Source organism: Ochotona princeps, chromosome 1 (genome assembly GCF_030435755.1).
Source record: "Ochotona princeps isolate mOchPri1 chromosome 1, mOchPri1.hap1, whole genome shotgun sequence".
Taxonomy (NCBI): Eukaryota; Metazoa; Chordata; class Mammalia; order Lagomorpha; family Ochotonidae; genus Ochotona; species Ochotona princeps.
In genome coordinates, this window is record NC_080832.1 from 63,131,120 (window position 1) to 63,154,661 (window position 23,542).

Sequence of the window (23,542 nt, forward strand, 5' to 3'; positions counted from 1 at the left end):
TCACCCAGTTAGAATGGCTAGGTAAAGATGTGCAGAAAAATATATGCCGATATATTATTTGTGGGAATCTAACTAGAGCACTCATTATGGAAGATAGTATAGAGATTCCTGAGATACTTCAAAATAGATCCACCACCATATGACCCAACAACCATCCTGTACCTAAGGATTTTTCTAAAAGAAATGAAATCAGCATATGAAGCAGTTATCTTTGTTCCCACGTTTATTGCAGTTCAACTCTCAATAGCTAAGAAAATGTGGCACATATATATGACAGAACACTTCTCAGTCATAAAAAGGAATGAGATCCTGCCTTTTACAATGAAATGGATGAAAGCAGAGATCACTATTCTTGGTGAAATAAGCCAGTCCAAAAAGAGCATATCATATTTTTGTCTGATTTGTGGTAACCATTTTTAGAGTACAAAAAATATTATATATATGAGCAAACTGACATCTTGAGATTTGATTATTATTTAGAACTTTGTGTATACGCCTGAGGAGCAGTACCCTTTCTAATCACTACTTGTTGAGTTATTTATTTAGTGGACGATTAAGCTTGTATAATTACAAAGAAAATTGAAAGTACATCACTGGGCCTAGGGCCCAGTGTGATAACCTAGTGGCTAAATCCTCGCCTTGCATGCACCAGGATCCCATATGGGCACAAGCTCAAGTCCCAGCTGACCCACCTGCCATCCAGCTTCCTGCTTGTCGCCTGGAAAAGAAGTAGAGGATGGCCCAAAGACTTGGAACTCTTCACCCACATAGAGAACCGAGAAGAAACTCTTGATTCCTGGCTTTAGATTGGCTCAGTTCCAGCCACTGTGGCTACTTGGGGAGTGATTTTTCTCTCTGTATCTCCTCTTTGTATATCTACCTTTCCCATAAAAAAGTAATAATAATAAAATAAATCTTTTTAGAAAAAGAAAAGAAAGTGCATCACTGCAAAACTCAAAAGAAAAGTAAGAATAAAAATAAGATGGAACTGAAAGTTTGGGATGTATCACTATATTCTTATAAGTATCTATATGAAATACATAAAATAAGTTTCCTTCATATAAATAAATAAGTGAACAGGTCATTGGCAGAACACAAACAAGAACCAGGGCAATAAATGGGCTATCAGTATAATAGATTGAAGGAATAAAAGCCAATTAACAAGATTCCAAAAAAAAATCAATCAATAAAAAATATTTTATTTCTACATGCCAACATTGAGAATGTTCTGAATTTAACACAGAGCATTATAGAGAACAATGGCAAGCTTTTCCAGGATTTCGTGAGGCATTTATTTATTTGCTTATTTATTTATTTATTTATTTATTTATTTTGCAATTCATAGAAGTATTTCTGTTCAGTAAAGTGGCATTCCTTGAATACAATATTCAAAATGTATTTTTATGAAAATTTGCTTTATGATAGTCATTCTTCTGTGACAAGGAAACTGTAGCAAGAAAACTGTAAACTCTATGAGATAAAGCATATTCTTAACTTTCCATCTCTATCAACAAGCTTGTTAAAACTATTACTTTAGTATGGTCTTAAATACAGCTGAATTCCCTTGACCATTCTGACCAGGGAGAAAGTATCTCAAATCAATTGGAATGTGAAGTACAGAACACATAAATCACTCTTTAATCATCCAATTGAATAAACATTTGTGATTCTTTGATGTTCAAAAGCCCAATAAAATTATCAATTTTAAATGGATTATCAGTTAATTATTCATAAAACAATGTAATATTTATTAATAGAATCCACTAAAAAGATCTGAGCCTATTCCCAAGAGCTTATTTAACCCATATGAAGACACATCCAGGCTTCTTTCTGTTCACCATCATTACTTGCTAATTTTACCACATTTTCCATATAGTAATTTTAGTTGTTCTCCTAAAGAACATACAACATTGGAATAATGTATAATTTATCACTATTACTCATCTCATTTTTAACACTGAGAATTGAAGAAACTTCCTATTCAGATGTTAATTATGTCTGCTAAATTGGAAAACATGGTTGTTTCATAATTCTAATTTTAAAATATTTCTTACTGATAGCATCTACTTATTACCTATTTCCAAACTCACACACACAAATATTATGTATGTGTTACATAATACATAATATTATGCTTATGTATGGGTGGGGTGTATATATGGATTTAAAATATTTTCATGAAGACACAAATCCACAAACAGTTGATTGAATTATTACAAAGTCAACCCACATTAGCACCTCCTAGATAAAACAAACAAAAAAAGAAAACCCAGAATGTTAGTATCACCACTGTGCAATATCTTTTTTGGAACGTTACATCTAGACAATGAGCATTAATGACTGCTAACTTTCAGTAACATGCATTATGAAAGAGAGATGGATGGATGTCACATTCTTTCCAACATAAGTAAACAATACCACCTATGAAATGTTCTTTCCTCCAACCTCCAAACTGTATTCCAACTGAAACTTGGAACTGCAGGAGAATATTATGATTTTAACTTCTCATTTACAAAAAAAATGCAGGAGGACAGAAAAACATGTTAAACAGCACTAGGGAGATGCAATGAAAATGTTGGTAAATATCAGACAGTTTATGTTGCCTTTATTCAAAATTTCTAATAATCATTTGTCTTGACAGTTTCTAAAAGAATTCTTTGGGAATGTTTAAAGTCTATTTATGCACTCTAAAGTGCATCCGCTACATCACTGTGAATTTATAATTTTATGACTATAAAGAAAGCTTTTTTAAAAGTAAGATATAACTATTGCCATGTATAGCATAATTCTCAGAGTTTAAATTATCTTCTTGTCTTATGCTGTTTCAGAAAGGAAAAGAAGCCTAAATGAGTAACTCAAAGAATTTTCAACTGGTCCCTGAAACAAAAGGTGGTATCCCATAGAAAGAACCATAGTTAAAAACCAGGTGAGAATAGCATGTAACTAACAAAGGATAACACAGACTCAGAATAAAATAGGCTTACAGATTTATTAATTTGCAGGCAATGAAGTCAATTTTAATTTTTGTCAACACAACACATGTTTTTCCAAATTAATAGAAGTCTACAAAAATTTTGGTTATTGGTGTAACAAAATGATTTTTAGATAAACTAATAAATTTGTATAATGAATATGAATTTCCATGCCATGTGTGGACTGATATAATAATAAGAATTATATGGTGTTAAAATACTTGCATGGGAATTAAAATATACAAGCAATAATGAAACATAAAATAGTCTGTTTTATTCATTAATTGATATTATACAAATAATTAGGAAATAATAGGAAAAGCTTACGTATTGGATCAACCTCCACCATTATTATAAATTAAACCACCTGTCCCAAGGTGTTTAAGTTTTATCCAAAGTAAAATTAAAATGATGTATAAAAAGAGAAATTAATTAATATAACATTTTTTAATGAAATTCTCTTCTTTATCAGGATTCTAGCATACACTACTTGACAAGACAGAAACAGGGTGTATTGTGAAGAACAAATTCAGATATAGCTCTTGACTTTATAAGTTGAAAATTTTAACAAAATTAGCAGAGAAATTAACAATTTTTTAAAAATGGTGTTAAATGTAATGGAATCAGATAAGGAGCAATATAAAAGAAGCCAAGATTAAGGAAATGCAAATAAAAATTGTCAAAAGATATCCTCTCCCTTTGAGGTGAATTTTTAAAACCATGTGATAGGAGAATCAAGATGGCAGAGTAAGTTGAGTATGTGCTTAAAAAGATGGAGAAACATAAGCCAGTGTGAAGCACAGAGATCACATTCCAGGAAAAAGGAGAGGACAGAACAACAACGGAGAGGCACCTAGAGACTGATGGACACAGGAAGGCAGCAAAGACAAAGATGTGGTGTTGCAGTGACCCAATATGTCAGTGGCATTCAACAAGTGGTAATCTGAACTACACCAGCAACCAGGTGGGAAGGTGAGTCCACCAGGAATTCAGGAGGTGAGCCCCGACACAGAACTGTACATCCTCCTCGTTTGTTTGATTTGACCATGAGCAGACAGAGTAGCAAATCCCAAACAGGTGGAGTGGGAACGGGGTGGATTTTACAGAAAAAACCCCCACTACAGCTGAATCAGGCACCATCTTGCGTAGGAAGGCAACAGCTATGACATAGGGCTGTACATGTACTAAGCTGGGAGCAAAGTCATTTCAGGTTCAGTTAATTGCGACGATGAATCACCCTTCAGATTTCACCCAAAATAAGTCCAGGTAGCCCCCAGACCTAATGGTCAGCATGTCAAGAAGTCCACGAGTTTCATGTCTGGTGCCATTTTGTTTAGTGTGGCAAAAGTTTTGACACTATAGCGACCACAGTGACCTGTGCATGTACTATCATTCTGGGAACTGCTGGAAGCAGAACTGGGAGAAACACTGTACAGGCAACTGTGCAACAATAATGCAGAATCACAGGAGGTGGAGAGTGATGAGCCTGGAACTGGGGCTATGGAGACCGTGGTGGAAATCTAACATAAGAACCCAGAGCTGGAATTTGCTGGAGGGAGTGGCACAGGTGACTGCAAACAAAGAGCTATGTGCCAACTACAGTAAGTAAAATCAAACTGCAGACCTGTGGGTGACAGAGCATAGAAACCTGCCCCCCAAGAAGGCTCTGATAACCAGAAGTACAATGATCAAGAACAAAAAAAGAGACAAAGACACAATGAATATTATTGCAGACTCCCCTGCAAAGGAGCAAAACCCTTTGCCAACCTCAGAGTTAACTGAGGAAGACATCGAGAAAATGGGGGACGCAAAATTCAAACCACTTCTTATAAAGCTTGTTATCAAAAACAAGAAGCATGCAATACAAGAGTTCAGGGATTTAAGGAATATGTCACACAGGAAATCAAACAAATAAAAGCTCTTGTATCAGAAATTAAGAATACAATGGAACAAATTAAAAGTACAATGGAGAGTCTCCAAAATAGAATGAATGAGGCAGAAGAAAGAATCTCAGAACTGGAAGATATTTCCTGTCACCAGGGGGAAGTAAACAAGAAGCTGGAAGCAGAGCTGCGTCAAGCTAGAAAACGTAATCAAGAATTAAGAGATACTACGTACAGGCCAAATGTAAGAGTTATTGGAGTTCCAGAAGGTGCAGAAAAAAAAGTTGGGTTTAAAAATGTATTTAATGAAATGATCAAGGAAAATTTCCCTAATCTAGAGAAAGAATTGGGAACAACATCCAGGAGGGGCACAGAACTGCCAACAGGGTTGACCAAAAGCGATCTTCACGACACATAATCAAGCTCTCTTCAAAGGAATGTAAGGAAAAGACCATTAAATGTACTCATGAAAAAAATCAATTGACAAACAAAGGAATGACAATTAAATTCACAGCTGATCTCTCACAGGAAACCCCACAGGCCAGAAGAGAATAGAGCAACACATTAGTCATTCCATAGCATGTTATTTATTTCTTCAGACACATTAGTCATTTAGTAGCATGTTATTCATTTCTTCAGTGACACATTAGTCATTCAGTAGCATGTTATTTAACTTCATGGCATTGTAAGTTTCTATATTTCCTTCCCATTGTTGATTTTGTTGTATGGCTTTTCATTTAAGCAGATGTATAGTAACTGTGTAATGAAGACCATCATATCCAGTGGCATGTTATTTATTCATGGCACTGTAAATCTCTGTTTTTTTCTTCCTGTTGTTGGTTTTGTTTTGTGGCTTTAAACTCTGGGAGAGGGGTTATAGTGACTGTATAGTGGAGACTCACATGTTCAAGATGTGAAGATATAGTGCAGTGTGCATCTCCACTTCGGATCGATGACTGACTCACAGTGAAATGGTTTGATGTGTCTTGACAATGGGATGCTAGACTCTGCCATTGTCCAATGGCTCAATGATGGACTTATGACTGGTTATGAGGAACTATGCAGTTCTAACGGTGTGGGAAAATTCAGTGGGTGCATGGGGGAGGCAGATTAAGTGAAGTAGTAGGGGAAATCCCAAGGCCTGTGTAACTGTATCATAAAATGATAATAATATGATAATGATAATAATAAAGATCACCTCAAAACAACAAGGAAAAGAAACTTGAAAAAGAAAAAAACATGTGATAATAAGTCATCAAGTGCAAAATTGTACACAATGACTATAACCACAAAAAAGTGTCCATTTGATTAATAAGATGTTAAAGGATAGCACAATAAGGGGGAAAGAGAGAGAAATGCACAGAGGAAACAAAAAGAAAATACATAGATTACCTTCTAAGAAACAATGTGTATAATTTCCCTTACTCACATAACATTCTCTGAATAAATATTGCTTTATCTTAGAGATGATGAAATGAAGGTTGCAAGTGCTAAATAATTATTCAACTTCAAAAACTTAAATACTACATTCAGATTTTAAATCCAGTCTTGTGTGAACAAATACAGCCAACATTTTCAAATAAAAATAGTTTTTCATTGCCTTAACTTACAATGATATGATATGATGTTTTGTGGGCTCAACGGTCTGGTCAATGTGACATATCTGTACACTAAAGAACAAGAGCAAACCTCATTGCTTCCTATAATGCTCAAAATAAATATACTCAGAAATAAATCCATAATTGTAGTCTGTGGAGTAAATGTTGCAAAACTCTACCATTGAAAAATATCAGGATGCTTCAAAATTCTAAAGTATAATATTTTCATGCATTTACCATATGTATTAAGCCTATATTAAAAGTCTATCATACTTAACATTATTCAGCAGAATGTATCTAAGGTGCTACATAACCATACAGTGAATTAGGTTTTGCAGGACAAAATTAAAATTCTAAACTGTCTTTACTTCCTAGCACTAAGTTGACCCAAATTGAAACAAAACAGGTAGTACCAATATCTCTGTTTAGAATTTGTAATATCCTGAAAACAACAAGCACTTATTTTGAAATTTTACTATATGCGTTGGCAATAAGAAACACAGAAGCTATTCTGAATCTACAAGCAAATTGATTTTTTTTAAAAGTATGTATTAAAAAGGAAAAAATAGATGCCTTGGAAATTAAAGGCAAATTCCTAATGGATGCACAGAGATTATAAAGTTGAATTCACTCACATTCTTTATTTTAGAGCACAAAAACATGCTAAAGACAAGAGTTTTCAAAAAGTAAAACAGGATTGTCACCTGGGAAATCAGCAGATGATAGCCCAAAGCTTTGGGATCCTGCATCTGTGTGGGAGACCCAGAAGGTCCTGGCTCTAGATCAGCTCAGCTCTGGCCATTTGGGCTAGTTGGGGAGTGAACTGGGAGGAATGGAGATCTTTCTGTCTCTCCTTTGCTCTGTAAATCTGCCTTTCCAACAAAAATAAATACATCTTTTAAGAAAAGTTATACAGAATACTGTGTAGAGTGATTAAGCAAAGACTTTTTACAACGAAGTAAACATTCACCTTTATTATGGATTACTGAATTAAGTAAGATGATCAAATGAAGTGTAGTCACACTAATTGATAGTAGAGACAGAATTTCAGTGCTTAGGAAATGCAAATGAAGGAAAATCATGTAAATCATATAAAATATATCAACCTATATTCCCAGTGAATTTGAACGTCTTTACCCTGAAGTATTACATTTCAGGGTGCCAATGCAACTTTCAAGGGGGATTACTGAACCACAGTGACAATAAATATTTAAGGAAAGTTCAAACGCCAGAGAGTGTTCTTGCAGTAGTGGGGGTGCGAGTACAAAGAACTACAAAAATAGGATTTAGACTTCTCAAAAACTAACTTCTCTAAGGACAGACAGATATTGTACACGAGTGAGTGAGTGAGGAACTGAGAACAGGGGTCCGGCCTATGGTGAGTAGCGCCACTCAGTTCCACACGGTTGTTGGTAAATGAGTGAGGCCTCAGTTACCAGGTCTCTGAATTTTTCAAGGGCAATCAAAAATAAATGTTTTTAATGTACATAGTGGAATCACACTGAAAAGAATGGTATATTTAAAGTCTAAGAAAAGAAATAAAGCATGACAGTCAATGTATGCCTATTTTGGATTCAGATATCAGCCACCAATTTACAGCTCTGTAACTTCTTCCAGTTGAAAAGAAGAAAACTAAGATATCCTTCATAATTGTAAAGTTGACATGCAAAAAAAAGAAATCAGATTCACAAAGCTGTTTTAAAGAAAGAAAGGGTAGGCCTGACTCAGTAGCTTAGCGGCTAAAGTCCTTGCCTTGCATGCACTGGGATCCCATATGAGTGCCAGTTCTAATCCTGGAGGCCTCATTTGCTATCCAGCTTCCTGCTTGCAGCCTGGGGGAGCATTGAGGATCGCCCAAAGCCTTGGGATCCTACACCCATGTGGAAGACCTGGCTTCATATCAGCACAGCTCTGGCTGTTGCGGCCACTTGGGGAGTAAACACAAGGACAATCTGTCTCTCTATCTCTGCTCTTCTCTGTATATCTGACTTCGCAGTAAAGGAAGGGTTTCCTGACAGCAGCAAATCTGGATTGAATGAATTAGCACGCAAATTATATTGCTGTAATTATTATGCACTTTCCATGAGTGTAATGTATTAATAAATTCCTTTTTTAAGACAACACTCAAAGACTTGTGGATCTATGAGACACTTGTATATTTGACCATATAATGCCTAAGTGTAGTACATTAGCAAAAGTATGTTCTGGCAAACAGACCTGAATGGTTTGTTGGTAACCTGAGGGTACAGCTTGAGGAAACTACTACAGCTATCCTTTAATGTTAAACATTTGGTTTTATTTCGTGCTAACATTCTAGCTTCTGAATAAAACTTAATTTTACATAAACATAACATTTACGTAACTATAGAAGGTTATACTCATCATAAGAGTTAAGTATGGCATTATAAATCAATGCTATTGGGCTCAGCGGCGTGGCCTAGCAGCTAAAGTCCTCGCCTTGAAAGCCCCGGGATCCCATATGGGCGCCGGTTCTAATCCTGGCAGCTCCACTTCCCATCCAGCTCCCTGCTTGTGGCCTGGGAAAGCAGTTGAGGACAGCCCAATGCATTGAGACCCTGCACCCGCGTGGGAGACCCGGAAGAGGTTCCTGGTTCCCGGCTTCGGATCGGTGCGCATCGGCCCGTTGTGGCTCACTTAGGGAGTGAAACATCGGACGGAAGATCTTCCTCTCTGTCTCTCCTCCTCTCTGTATATCTGGCTGTAATAAAATGAACAAATCTTTCAAAAAAATAAATCAACACTACTATAGATTGTTTAAGGTCTGTCTTCAATAAGTCTGATAAGTGGATGTGAACCCTTGAATAATGGATTCAATTACAGGGTCCTCAAAGATTAACAACAAAACATTCTTGTTGTTAGGAGTAAATTCACTAAAGCAGATTCTATTTTCTAAGTTCTCTTGGTGGACACAAGTAGGCATTTTACTAAAACTACAAAGTTCACTATATACCCCTGTTTAAAAGTTCAGCATTACAGAAAAACAACTGATTTCACAATATTCCAAACGTTTGGGAGGGCCAAGTAGACAGAAAGCAAGATACACAGAAAAAGCATAGCTACAGTTACAAACAACTATTTCCCTCAGTTCGCCTTAATTCTTACAACTTGTAGATCACAAAAATTTACCTTGTCCAATATATAGTTTAAATCTAAATTATTTTATCCTAATTGGTTACGCTTATGTGCTTGTGTTCACTTAAACAGATAAATGTGAAAAAAAGAATGTGATTACCTATCTTTAGAAAACAAAATTGTTTTGTGTAACCAGTATGTTAAAAAAAAAATAAGAAAGCTATGGTTCATCTACTCCATGGAATACTACTCAGCTATTAAAAAAAACAAAATGCAGTTCTTTGTGGCCAGATGGGCCCAACTGGAAACCATAATGCTAAGGGAAATGAGCCAATCCCAAAAGGTTAAATACCACATGTTTGCCTTAATTTAAGATGATATGATGTTATGTATAACATGTTATGTTTTGAATGTTATATGTTGTGTATAAACTAAAATTGAAGTATAGGTGAGGTGGTCACAGAAGCTGGCTGGGAACCCGCATTTACTTTTAACATATTGGTTACTCATTACTATGTCAATTAATTCCATAATGATGTAAATTTTTGCTGATGGTATGTTGGAGCTTTCAATTGACTGGGATGATACTCTGCTGGCTCTGTCATCAGACCAGAGAGGGTATACCTAAGAAGCCGTTGAACTTGACTGGACAATAAGATGCTGGACTCTATGTTTGGTATACGCTTGCAATGGGGAAATCTCAACTGAACTTGAGCTGTGGTTATGCAACAAGGTGGAGGAATCCACCATGGTGGGAGGGTTTGGGGAGGGGTGGGGAAAACCCAAGTATCTATGTAACTGTGTCACATAATACAATGTAATTACTGAAGTTAAATAATAAATAATTAAAAAAAAAAACAAGTTCTTAACCACAACCTCTGATTTGCTCATTGACATTTCAATTTTAGTTTGTATACAGGACCGGCTGCTATATACCTTAAAATGGCTATAAGGTACCATTCAGCTGTCTCATGTCTATTTCATTTTAGTATTTAGCCATTTGTTGTGTTGAAGTATAATTTTACTGATCTTGGCAGATTTTAGGATAATCTAGACTGGCTTGTAACTCTAACAAGACATTTGTCAACAATTAAGGTGCAGAACATTTTTTTGGGGGGGGTGTGCAGGAAAGTCCCCAACACCACGGTGAAGAGTGACTAATCTTCGTGTCCCACCCAGCGAGGCATGAGCAAATCCATGCCAGCTCTTTCCTGTCAGATTCCAAGCTCTACTTTTTGTTGTTTGTCTATTTATTTTAGGTTTTTTTAGTTTGTATGATTGTTTGTTTGCTATGAGGGGTTTTCGGAGTGATCCTGATGGTCATTGCAAGGGAGGGTGGGGGTCCAGAGGTGGAGCCAGGCAATTCCATAATGTTACAAATTGCTGTTAATGTTATATTGGGACTCTTAATTGACTGGGATGATATTCTACCAGCTCTAACTTTGGACCAGAAATGGTCTCCCCAAGAAACTGTTCAACCCATCTGGACAATAAGTAGCTGGACTCTATGTTTGGTATATGTTTGCAAGGAAAGAATCTTGATTGAATTTGAACTGTAATACTGCACCAAGGTGGAGGAATCCACCAGGGGGGTAGGGGCGTGGGGAGGGGTGGGGGGATTCCCAGAGCCTATGAAACTGTCACATAATGCATAATAATTAATAAAAAAAGTCAAAAAAAAAAAGAAAACAAAATTGTTTAGTGGCAAGTATCTGGTCTATTGGTTAAGATGTCTCTGCTCCATATCAGAGTCTCTGAGCTCAAACTCCTATTCAATCTTCAGCTCCAGCTTCCTATTAAATATGTACCATGGAATGTAGCAAGTGCTAGCTCAAGTATACAGGTATTTGTTAGTATTCAGGGAATGAATCCACAGATAGGATCTCAATCAATTTCTCTCTCTTTCTCAAATAATAATTAAATATAATTTTACAACTGCTTAAGTCTTTTACAAAAAGATAGTACATAGCCTTTTTAGAAGTATAAGGGGCCAGGTATTTAATCCATTGTTTAGGATGCCTATGTCCTATATTGAAGTACCAGGGTTTGATACCCAGGTTTTGTCTCCTGACTCCAGCGTCCTGCCAGCATACACCCTGAAAGAAAGAAGAGATTCATCACGTAATCAAGTTTCGAAAAATCCACATGGGAGACCTGGATTGGGTTCCTGGCACTTTCAGCCCAGCCTCAGCCAATGAAGGAATCTGGGGAATAAAGCAGTGTATAGGAGTGTCCTCTCACACATGTGTGTCCTTCATTCCTCCTCTACCCTCCTCAAGTGAATTACAAATAAATAATCTTAAAAGGACAATAGAAGAATACAGCATTGTTAAAATGAATCAAGTAAGGTAGGAAGGATCTCTTGACCTCTTTGGAATTGACACATGGAAGCCCACTTATTTGAACAAGCAGACTTTGGCTGTCAAAGCAATTTCCTGTCCTAAACAGCAATCTGGCCCACGCCTCAGAGTCATCAGAATAAAATATGAAAGTCATTTTATAGAAGAATAAAATAAGATTTGGAATAAAAATTTCATTGCAAAGCAAGAAAAATCTGTGATAATTTTCTATAATACAGGAAGACTTTTTTAGCACTTTTATTGCTGAAGCAATTCTAAATAACACAGCTTTTCTTATAATAGCATTTTTATAATAATGGTGTTTTATAACAGAAATTCTATTATTATAGAAATTACATTATAATAGTGGCATTATTATTGTCGAATCTGTCCTATTACAGCAGTGCTAAACAATCATACCTGTATTAAAGAAATTCCAAATTACTTTCCTCTGAGAACTAAAAGTGCTTTCGTCAGTCACTTCCATATGTAATCATATATATATATTGACTCAATATTAAAATATATGTCCAGTCCACAAAGAGATATCCAAGAAATCTGACATGGAAGCAAAAGTGAAAGACTCAGGTTCAGTTTCCAGTTCCAGCATCAGCTTCTGAGGAACTGTGAGCATCTCAGCTCTACCCAGAGCACTCCCATCCAAAGAGGAGGCTCTTTTTAAAATCATAGTGAAAAGGAGATCTTTGCTTCAAGACTCATGGAGTCCCCAATTCTACAAGAATCAGTTACACTTGTCTTCTTTATGTTAAATTCATTAATGTGTTACTTTGTAATTGTTACATCTTTGACATTAGATTAAATTTATATTCAAGACTAAAAAGACAAATAAAGGTAAGGATTCATTTTGAAAAGAACACATTCCCTTGAAATTATGAGAATAGGACCTTCATTATAAAGGGATATTTTAATCAAAAAAAAAGCTTCAGAAGTAACCATCCAGTTACACCAAATATGTAAACATTTCACTTCTCATTCCAAAAATTATATATTGTTTTGCCATATGTTTGGAGAATATTTAATAAAAGATTTCAACTATACATGGAAAATGAATAAGTAAGTTCAGGTTTATAAAATCCTAAATTTTATTAAAGACAACTTATAGTCCTTTGATGGTTAGCTTCTAGCAAGGAAAAAACACAGGAAAGATTTTAATTCCAGGCTATGACCTTGGTAGCATTAAATGAAATCATATATATTTCTAGGTTGATACAATTAGGTTACACCATCTGGTTATGATACAGTCTAAAAAACAATAAAGTGAGAAAATTCAATATACTCATATACTCTGCAGGCAGTTTTTAGATGGTCATGATTCTAGTTTGTATTCTGATAAAATGAGCCTTATTTCCTTTTTCCTTTAAAACATTTTATTAACATAAGGAGAACAGATTTAGGAGCACAGTGACTTCCTAGCCTCGCCTCCATCCTGCTGGGGATTCTACCTGCCATCCTCCTTAGGGTTTTTTTGTTTGTTTTGTTTTGTTTTGTTTTTTTAAGCCTTATTTTAACACGCCTTTATTTTATAATCACATAGTTAAAACTATACTAGGTGAAGAATTCAACAAATAGTAAACAGAAAAAAACAACTATTCCTCAAAAGTAGAGACAAAGGTTGTATCAATAGCCAAATCTGAAAATGTCAATTTTGTTCTTACATGTTACATTTTTGTACTCTATATATCAGTTTCTACAAATCAGGGAAAACATATTTGCCTTTTGGGGAGTGTTTTATTTCACTGAGCATAATGGTTTCCAGTTGCATCCTTCAAATAAACTTTTTAATTGACTGCAACCATCGGAAAGTTTTCCTAGAATGAATATGCATGTGTATGTGCATATATTACATACATATTTATAAATGTATGTAAGTATATAAACATAAACATCAAATACACACATATACATACACATTGCATAGCCTCCATTGTAAAGGATTTCTTTGGGGGAGAAGCGTGATGACCATGCCATGGTTACTATTCATCATGAGTGAAGGCCATCAGCATATTTCATTTTTAAATTTTTTACAATGAAAAGATAGTAATAGCATTTAACCCAAGACAAGAAAGTGAGGGACAAAGGAAGATAAGTAAGGAGGAAGTAACAACTATTTTTAATAAATTACTAAGATACAGTAGGTCCCAGCAGAGACTCCCTTGATCTCACTCTGGGTGCACAAATATATACATGTTCACAAATATTCACTTTAGCAAGGCCTGTTAGCTGAATTTCATAGTCGGATGGATTTTTCAAAGTACTGGAGTCAACATTGCATTGTCTAATTTTGTGCTGTTTTGACTGCGAATGAGGTCTAAACATCTGTTTGTGTGCCAGACCCCATTTGAGAAATTTGATGTGTGATTTTTTTTCAATCTTTATTATTCTCAAAGGAATTATTATTACTATCCAATAAGGAAAATGGGGGGAGAGAGAGAGAGCGCGCGAACCCACCAAATGTCTAAACCCAGACTTGGGTCTTATTTCTGCTCCTCAATTTGAATTGAGGTTTTCTGTGGTACAACAACTCTCTGGAGTCACATGATATCATTTGAGCTGGTTCTCTCTATTAATTCCGTCACAATAGACCAAAAATTAGTCTTGCAGTCTTTTGAAATGTATCTTTGAGGCAAAATATTTGTGTGCTTTAGTTTTCAATATCAAGAAAAAAAAGGGGAAAGAGGAAGAAAGGAGGAAAGAGTGAAAAATACTTGAAATCAGTTGATTTTTTTTAAACCATTAGGCAACACACAAAGAAAGCATGAAAGGTTCTAGGGTAATAATGTCACTTATTGGGTCAAATAATAAAACACATGTCGGAATAAGAGAGTGAGAACTTTAAGCAGCAAGAGAGAGATTAGAATAATGATATTATAATGCTATACATTTGAGAGTTAGAAAACTAACTTACAATGAAAGAATATACCTCTTTTTAAAAAATCCAGCTGCCTAAATTAATCATAGCTTCATTTTTTGGATCTTGATTGTCAAGTTCCTGGTTCACCTGCTTATTTTTGTGTACTATTAAATTTTCCTTTTATTAATTTGAATCTCATTTCTCAATTAATTTCACTCCCATTTATCTCCTGTTTTTCTATCAAGTATAAAGAAAACCCTAATTTTAGTTCTCACCTATAATTTTACGATTTTCACACAGGTGAGACTCTAATGTGACATACTCCTGGTAAATGATGTCTTCAATCCATCAATTTGTATTTGAGCATTGCAAGTTGACATCTTTTATACACTGCCTGAATCATTAACCAAAAGGCGATAAAACATGTAACACACATGATCTAAAAGTTACATACAGTATACACTACTATATTTTACTTTTTTAGATTTGTTTTATTTTTATTACAAAGTCAGATATACAGAGAGGAGAGACAGAGAGGAAGTTCTTCTGTCCAATGATTAACTCCCCAAGTGACTGCAACTGCCGGTGCTGCGCCGTCCAAAGCTGGGAACCTGGAACCTCTTCTGGGTCTCCCACGCGGGTGCAGGGTCCCAAAGCCTTGGGCCATCCTCGACTGCTTTCCCAGGCCACAAACAGGGAGCTGGATGGGAAGTGGAGCTGCCGGAATTAGAATTGGTACCCATATGGGGTCCCGGCACATTCAATGCGAGGACTTTAGCCACTAGGCCATGGCGCGGGTCCTACACTTCTATATTTTAGCACAAAGATACTATCTCAAAAAGCTGTGGCTCACCCACCAGCACCCTGATATCTAGCATAATTGATTGTATGCAAGGAAGAAAGTACCTTTGATCACCAGAAAATGACACACTAAGCATTGGAGATGAACAAAAACAATTACTTCATTCTCTTGTTTACAGAACAGAAATAAAATCTAAATAATTCTTCACAATAAAGAGATTAAAACGTATTACAATGACTACTTGTTTGAATTAAATCTTCCTCTATTTGTGCTTCATTGAGCTCCTAGGATCTATGGGTTTAGAAATTCTGTAATTTTGAAAAAAAAATAATTATTGTTTCTTCAAGTACTTGAGTCCATTTGTTCTTGTCCTTTTGTAATTCCAACTGCATGTTCCAAAGATCTTCAAGAAATTATAGCAATGCATACAATGAAAAAGCTATAAATCAATTATAATGTTTACACCAAAATAAGTTTTTATTTAATTTTTATGGAATTTTTAAGTACTCTCATATTATATTGTCATATACATTACTGAAACTTTCTTCAGCAATTTTCTCTTATGATTTACTTTGGATAGTTTTTTTAATCTCTTCTTTTTATATATATATACTTTTTAAAACATCATTATTATTTTCCATGATACGGTTTTGTAAATATTACTTTCCATGATATGGTTTTCCTTCCCTTCCCTTCCCATCCCCCTCAACTATTTAACCCAATATTATTACAATGCTATAGTCCTTTAGTAACAATTACAAGTTTCACATTGTGCTGTTTAAATGAGACATAGCACTGAATGGGCAATAGCAGAGTGGACTCTCTTCTGGGGTTTCGGTTCTATTCCATTGATCTTCTTCTCTGGTTTTATACCACTTTCCCGCAAGCTCCCTGAACTATGTTAAAATAGTTTATATTGTTATTTAACATATTATTGAATATATTATTAAAAATATGTAAATATGAAGTTTAGAAGAATCAATGGATAGAATTAATTCCTTTTCTCTGCATAGGTGTAACAGGTATCAGAAAAATGCAAACACAGCTTTGTATATTGGTCAGGTATTATACTAAAGAACAACAAAATATTTTTTAGAGAAAGTTTTGTACTATAATGTATTGTAGCTACATCTCAATACGCATCCTTACACCAAAGTTCAGTTAAACATAGATATTGCAACTCTGCAGCAGAACTGTTGAAATGAAATTTCTAGGTGACCATTTGCAACTGTGCAGTTCTGGGCAAGGTACATCTCAGCCTCAGTTTTACTAGCCATGAAACTTTATTTTGGAGAGGATTATTATTTGGGGAGGATTTGTGTAATCTGAACTTTATACATCATTAGTCACATGTTATTATCACCTTTGACGCCTTACAAAAATTCACCAAAGCCCGTTTCTTTCCCTTCCTATACTGACTTCATAATGTAAGGTCAAATTTAAAATTACATTTTCAGTATGCACTTTGTTACTTAAGAAGAAATAATACTATTTAGAGACAGTATTATTTTGTGGATATAAACAATTCCTCATAATTAAGTTTCTCTAATATTCTATTGTACTTATTTTAACAAACATATCATGAAATCATATAAAAAGAATTCTTACAGGAATCTTTATATTTTTGTTTATTTAAGATATTTACATATTAATGTGAGGGATGCAGAGGCATGTCTGGGGAGTAGAAAAGGGAAAATACCCATTGATGATTCATTCCCCTAATGCCCAATCAGAATCCAGAAGCTAGTAAGTAACTGAACCTATGTTTCCCAAGGAGATGGTAGGAACTCGACTACTTGAGCAATAACAACAACCAGAACCTGTTGCCCCCCAGGATGCTACATTGGAAGCAGAGTCAGGACTTGTACCCAGGCATTAGAATGAGGAATAAAGATATCCTTATTGGCAGTTAAACCACTAGTTCAAACGCCTATCCCAAGTAGTAATTTAAAAGTTTACCTGCATTTCTCTCATGGTATTTATCATCTCTTTTCAGAAACTCTATTTACAAAATTATTTTATCATTATTTTGCTATAAACTAATATGTTTAAAATTTAGTGTCTGATTTCATGATCTGTAAAATCATTCCATAGCACATGAGCTGAAAAACATAACCCTTCTTGTAACTTAAAACTGATAGACACTGAGTATCAGCTGTATTGAGCATAGAAAGAAATGCAAAATTGTGATTTTCAACATTTTATATAAATAACAAAAAAGTTAGGGGAAATGAGATTTGACTTAATCTTTATACAATAATTTAGATCATTACACATTATTGTAGTTAATTTGATTTTGTAAACAATTATTACATGGGATTTCAAAATAAAATATACTTACTCCTGACATGGAATATTGTTTCCATATTTAAATACTTGCTTCAGAAATCACTGCACCGGCTTAACAGGTGACAAAAGCACATGTTGTGTATATTTACAGCTACAACTTGCATTACAAGAGAATTAAAAAGAAATGAGGCTGTAAATGAAGAGCTTTTATGGATGGATCTCTTCTAAGTGATATATATGCGATACAAATGATTAGCATTAACTGATCTTCTTGAAGAATGTACTGGTATAATTCACTATAATAGCTTCAAAGTGCAATTAGTGAACTATGGTGTAAATGACATTGCATTTCATAGACTTACCCATAAGAGTAATTATATTTTGAAAACTACTTAGTGAAAAATTGATTGAATGAGTCCTGTGGGCATAGATAATTGAGATAAAAATATGTAAACAAAATGCCTATTAATAAGCTCTATGGCACATTTATATATTTACAAGATTTGTTAACGCATGAGTTTATAAAGGGAGTACTTTTGAATTTTTATATTTTAAATGAATAGATTTGTTATTTCTAATACATTTAATAAAGCTAAGTATTTTTGAATGTGGTATGGCCATATTCTAATTAAATAAAATAGATTTATTTTAAACACAAAGTAGACAAGAAATTAATGATCAAATTTCAAGTCTTAAGAAATAAGATTAACATATTTACATTTTTGCATGTCAATGGAAAGAAAAATTATGAGCAACACTGTATCACAGTGAAGAATCCATACAATGGCTCTGGAACAACAGAATACAAATAAAGATTGAGAATGCTTTCACTTTGTGTCTTTGTATTAGCTACCATAGTGGTAAAAACACATATTGTAAGATAATTTTTTATTCTAAAGTTTATTTTTCTAATCTAAAAAATCGTTCAAGGTAATTTAATATATTCCATATTTAGAAATGCATAATTTTACATAACTATATGTAGATTGAATTATACACACTCAGTGCTAAGCAATGAGCATAGATTATAATTTGAGTTCTAGTTCAAGGAGATTAATGGCTTAAGATTCAGCTTTATATCTAGCTAATAAAACTACATATGACAGGTAATAAGTTTAGTGTATTCTTTTGTAAGATGAACATATTACACTATATAATACATAATTGTAAAACCCTTTGAGGCAGGACTCTCTGAGTGAGGCTTAGAAATCAGCTAGAATTATGCGCCTATTAATACTTCATATATCTTATTAGCTAGAAAAACTTAAGCAAATTTAATTAACTGCATTTTTCTCAGGTGTGAAATGGGAATATGATCATTTCTAACCCCTAAAAAGGATTGTGAATATCATGTGAACAAAGCATGATATTAATAAATATCATTTTTGCACACAGAAACCATTCAATATTATTTATACTTGTCTGTACTCTCCAGCTTGGGCTAACTTACACCACAGAAAGAAAAAAAATTAAAATCCTGATGAATCAATTAATGTTGATTTCTTGCTCTCATTACTCAGCATTTCTGAGTTGGTTTTATCACTACTTAGTCCACTATTTCCCAATGTGACATACATAGGACATATGCTAAAACTTAAAACAAGTAATAGATATATCTTTTCTTGGTAAATGAAATAAATACTATGTTTCTAGAACTCTATTTTTTGAGAAAATAATGGGCAAATATTTAAAACATTATAGAATGTTTTTAATTCCTTGTAGAATGGCATCTCCGCTACTATAAAAGCTACTTTATTAAATGTTCAACTGAGCCAAAGATTACTAGTATAACAGAAATGTATATGTTAAGAGATACATTTAGGAACCCAAAGAGCAGTTTAATAGGCTAAAACACCATCTACAGTGCTGGTATCCTAAAAAGGTGCTTGTTTGTTTCCCCCGCCCCCACTCCACCTCCAAGCCTCTGCTTATGGCTTGGGAAATCTGTAGAGGAATGCTCAAGTCCTTGGGCCGCTACACCCTCTTGAAAGACCTGAAAGAAGATCTAGGATCCTAGCTTCAGATAAGCTCAGGCTCAGATGCACTCAACTCCAGCCACTGCAGCTAATTTGGGAATGAACCAGCAAATGGATCTGTCTCCCCCTCATGTAAACTCTGCTGTTCAAATAAATGAATAAATATTTTTTTAAAAAAGGGATCTTTAATTAGTTGCATTACAATATGAAGGAAAAAATCATCAGATATAATACAAGAAAATGTTCTGGGATCTCATAAAGTACAATATACAAATTTATCCTGCAATAATTGTGAGTTGAGAGGAAGAAATCAAGTCCTTTTTTAAAAACTTACTTACCTTTATTGGAAAGTCACATACACAGAGAGGAGAGGCAGAGAGATCTTCTGTTCACTAGTTCACTCCCCAAAGGACCACAATGGCGTAAGCTGAACCAGTGTGAAGCCAGGAGCCCGGAGATTCTTCCAGGTTTCCCACGCAGGTTCAGGATCCCAAGGTTTTGGGCCATCCTGAACTGCTTTCCAAGGCCACAAACAGAGAGCTGGTTGGAAAGTAGGGAAGCTGGGACATGAACAGGTGCCATATGGGATCCTGGCACATGAAAAGTGAGGACTTTAGCCATTAGTCTACTGTGCCAGACCCAACAGTTTTACAATAGTTTTTCTGTGGATAGGAAGAAGTATCAAGAATGTGAAGTTGTAAATTGGTGTTGTGAATATTCCCAAACAAGGGTAATAGTTCTCCCCTTATAATTAATTATTTTTGATTCTCACATCAGAGTTTAAGTATTTTCCAGTGAAAAAAATTAAAACATGATCTTCCTACCAGTCACAAGGTATATCATATCAAACATTAACAGTAAAATCGCCATCATAAAGCAAGACATCATCATGATCAAAAATTATTGTAAGAATGTATTGAGTAAAAAATAAGAAATCAAATTAAAAATAAATTGAAATAAATTTAAAAAATTTTAAGAGTGTATGGATGTATCCAGTGGTGTCTAATTTCAATTACACTTTTTGAAATCCTGCCCTTTATGCATCGGCATTCTACAAATTACAAAACTATATATATTACTAATTAATATAGTTATTTATATCTACTATTCACTTGCTACTATATTACATTTTTGCTGACTTATGTCAGGTAACCCTTACAACAATCTTTTTTTAAAAAAACTAGATAATATTTGTAGCATTTTATAATTAAAGAGTTCAGGAAGAGTGCATTCACCAAGTAGTAGCTATGTGAGCATTCAGAGTCAACCCACTCGGAGTTAATATTAGAGTAGAAAGCATGGTTTTTATAATTTAATATGCTACTAGTATGCCTTGATAAATTCCAGTACAATGAGTCACTGATGCCAAACTTTTAAAAAAAAAAAGTATCTAGAAATCAAGCATTTTGCCTTAAAATCAAGAAATTGCAGGGGATAAAACTTAAAATGCTGAATAGTTCAAAGGAGGGTCTCAAGCCTCAGCCATATGAATGATACCAGTGAACAAACAATACTTTGCTTGGAACTTTAAACACTGGGTCTCTTTCCCACTGGAACAGAGCTATATTTCTAAAGGAATAACATTTATTTAGTTTTAACTGTAGATCAGACCCTGCTCAGTAAACATATTCCTACAAGCCTCAAATACTGGGAAATAAAAATGAATATCCAGTTACATAATTGAAGAACACTTCAATAGTAAGCTGTTGTGAACTACAGAAATATGAATTCTATTTTACAGTGAAATGTACATGAAATTCCTACCACAGAAGTTATTGATGAAATTATTTCTGGGGTGGACATTTGGTAAAGTAATTGACACACCACTCAGGATATCCATGTCCTGTGCTAGATTATCTGGGTTCAAGTCTTAACTCTGTTTCCACATAAAAAGACCTGGATTGAGTGTCTGGTTCATGGATTTGAACTGGCCCAGCCTAGTTCTGGAAAGCATTTGGAGAGTCAATCCCTGGATAGTCGATTCTGTTTCTCTCTCTCCCTCCCCCTTCTCTTCTTCTCTCTCCCTTTCACTCTCCATTTCCCTCATTCAACCCTCCCTTATTCTTTCACCCCATTTCTTCCCTTTCAAATAAAAAGCCTATGCACTGTATCATGGAATAATAAATTAAATAGATTTAGAAAAAAATTGATATAATTTTCTAGAGATCAATTACTTTTTGTAATTATATTAGAAATAATATATATAAAAAATAAAGATGTATCCAGCACAGTGGTGTAGCAGTACCAGGTAAGGTGTATCTTACAAGCACGAGCATCCCATATGGGTTTGTATCCTGGCTGTTCCACTTCTGATCTAGCTATCTGCTTATGGCCTGGGAAGTACTAGCGTATGGCCCTAGACCTTGAGCACTTACACCCACAGGGAAGGATTAGAAGATTCTGGCTCCCTACTTTGGATCAGCTCAGCTCCAGCTGTTGTGGCCATTCAGAGAGTGAACCAGTGGATGGAAGACCTCTTTCTGTTTCTCCTCTCTCTGTAAAAATCTGCCTTTCAAATAAAACTAAACAAATCTTTAAATACTTGATATGCTTAAATCATTTTTACTATCTGCTAAGTATCAGACTGAGGTGGAAGTGAACCACCTCATTTATTTCATGCAAATTGCTGAGATATGAACTATTATTATGTCCATTTTTTAGTTAAGGAAGACAAAGACCAGAATGGTCAAATAACTTACCAAAGCCACAGAGACAAAGGGTAAAATCTGAACCCAAAGTCCCTGATTTTAACCCTAACATTAGATGTTATTTATCACTTAAGAAGGGTTTTTTGTTTTACTTTTCAATTCACATTTATAAGTGATTTCAAATGCAAGACATGAACACAAAAAGCTTATGCTTGAAGACAAATCTAAAAAGATCTGAATGAATGCTACAAGATGAAAAATCAACATGTCATGGATCCAGGTCATTCCAACTTGCCCAAATATACCAGTATATTTGAAGTTTAATTGTGAAGTTTCTTTTAAAATAATCCCTTCTATAATTTTAAGTCTTTACTTCATTATATATGAAGTAAAACAACAATGTAGCATCTAATCATCTCCCTAATCCAGTTTTTTAAATGGCAAGTTCTTATAAAATCAAAAAGTAGATCTCATATTTCTTGGGGCTAAATTTAGTATTCAGTTGCAAATATGGTCACAAGGTCTCCTTGCTGGGAACTTTATGTTATTGTAATTAAGATTCAGCTATTATTATTACTGCTGCCTCTAACATGCATAAAGTATCTTAAGAAACCTATTTTTTAACGTGTCTATATTGTTTTGCCCTAATCAATCTTGAGATTAATCTCATGTGTCATTCCTGCTGTCTGCTAACTGCTCTGTGTTTTAGCATCCTTTTTATATTAGTCTGAAACCATGTTTAAAGTCATCCCTTGGTCACACAAGGTTTGAAAAATGTCTCTCATGCCCTGGATGGAAATGACTTTGAGAGGTACTGGCTGCATTCTTGGGCTCTCTATTGTAGTTGCATGTGAGCTCCTTCTCTCCCTTCATAGTCCCACGGTGGTCATGGACAGGCTGCTGCTCTGCTGTGCCTCTCCAGCAGTTGGCGGCCAACAACTCTATGGGGAACTAGAGAATGGAAAGGCAGCCAATCATGCATGGTGTAATTTACATCTGATTGATGAAGGTCTAAGAATCACAGAAACAATTAATTTGTAGCAGGACTCCCGTGGGCTGAAAAGCAAGAG

At 34.7% G+C, this 23,542-nt stretch overlaps 1 protein-coding gene across 1 annotated transcript in view; it reads right to left on the bottom strand.

The window, feature by feature from the left end:
* LOC101530015 (FUN14 domain-containing protein 1-like) overlaps positions 1–23,542 on the bottom strand; it is a 338,383-nt gene that overhangs the window by 16,866 nt on the left and 297,975 nt on the right. The window lies entirely within an intron of this gene.